The 1,735-nt window shown below is 58.3% G+C and overlaps 1 pseudogene; it reads left to right on the top strand.

Annotated features, from left to right (window-relative positions):
- LOC109702343 (RNA demethylase ALKBH5 pseudogene) lies at window positions 1–1,460 on the top strand (annotated as a pseudogene).
- The last annotated feature ends 275 nt before the right edge of the window (window positions 1,461–1,735 follow it).

Below are 1,735 nucleotides of genomic sequence, written 5' to 3' on the forward strand. Positions count from 1 at the left end.
TGCCAGCGCTCCTGCCCTCCCCCCCGGGACGTGGAGAAGGTGGAGGAGGAGGAAGTCCCGTTGACGCCACCATTGCATGACCCGCCGCCCCTGAAGCCCGACCTCTCCTCAGACCCCTCAACGTCTCTCGCCGGGTTCTCGGGCCACGCATGGGGGCCCGGCACTGAGGACCCCCTCCCCTCCGGGGGCCCCGGGCCCGTCCCCCGAGAGCCATGCTCGCCCGCCCTGGAGGACCCTAGAGCAACGTCGCGGGGGCCATGGCGGCCGCCAGCGGCTACACTGACCTGCGTGAGAAGCTCAAGTCCATGACGTCCCGGGACAACTCTAAGGCTGGCAGTCGGGAGGCTGCGGCCGCCGAGCCTTACCTGGTGTCCGGGACCAAGCACAAGTACCAAGAGGATTCGGACCAGAGCGCAGCGACTACAAGGAGCAGCAGCTGCAGAAGGACAAGGAGGCGCGCAGGGTGAAGAGCGGCATCCGCCAGATGCGCCTCTTCAGCCAGGACGAGTACGCCAAGATCGAGGCCCGCATGGACGAGGTGGTGTCCCTCGCCGAGATGGGCCTGTACAACGAGCACACGGTGGGCCGGGCCCCGCTGCGCAACAAGAATTTCTTCGGCGAAGGCTACACGTACGGTTCCCAGCTGCAGAAGCGCAGGCCGGGCCAGGAGCGCCTCTACCCGCCGGGCTACGTGGACGAGATCCCCGAGTGGGTGCACCAGCTTGTGATCCAGAAGCTGGTGGAGCACCGCGTCATCCCCGAGGGCTTCGTAAACAGCGCCGTCATCAACGACTACCAGCCCGGCGGCTGCATCGTGTCGCACGTGGACCCCATCCACATCTTTGAGCGCCCGATTGTGTCCGTGTCCTTCTTTAGCGACTCGGCGCTGTGCTTTGGCTGCAAGTTCCAGTTCAAGCCGATCCGGGTATCAGAACCTGTGCTTTCCCTGCTGGTGCGCAGGGGGAGTGTGACTGTGCTCAGTGGATATGCTGCTGACGAAATCACTCACTGCATAAGGCCTCAGGACATCAAGGAACGCCGAGCAGTCATCAGCCTCAGGAAGTCAAGAGTAGATGCACCCCGGTTGGAAACAAAGTCCTTGAGCAGCTCCATATTGCCACCCAGCTATGCTTCAGATAGCCTGTCAGGAAACAACAGGGACCCCGCTCTGAAATCCAAGCGCAAGGCAGACCCTGATGCTGCACACAGGCCCCGGATCCTGGAGATGGACAAGGAAGAGAACCGGTGCTCAATGCTGCTGCCCACACACCGGCGGAGGGGTAGCTTCAGCTCTGAGAACTACTGGTGGAAGTCCTAGGAGTCATCGGAGGAGTGCTCAGAGGCAACAGGCAGCCCTGCCGGCAAGGTGAAGATGCGGAGGCACTGAGGCCTGCCCTCACCCTCCGGGAACTCTGGCTAATCCTCACGTAGCTGCCCCTCCTTTTGTTTTGTTTTGAGGGTTTTTGTTTTGTTTTGATCATATATATATATATATATATATATATATATATATATATATATATATTTTTTTTTATTTACCCCCCTGGTTTGTTGCCCATTAAGGCTGAAGAACAGAATTTGCCAAGACCTGGGTTCTTGTGTTTTTGGCTTTCCTCCTGGATGGAAAGGCTGTTGGAGTAGCCAGTAGAGGTGTGGGGGGCAGCTATCTTCAAGTAGAGCTGTGTCCGACTGGATTTATTTAAAAGCAGAAAAATGTTTGGTTAAGGAATTCTTG

The sequence above is a fragment of the Castor canadensis genome, chromosome 14, assembly GCF_047511655.1.
Source record: "Castor canadensis chromosome 14, mCasCan1.hap1v2, whole genome shotgun sequence".
Lineage (NCBI taxonomy): Eukaryota > Metazoa > Chordata > Mammalia > Rodentia > Castoridae > Castor > Castor canadensis.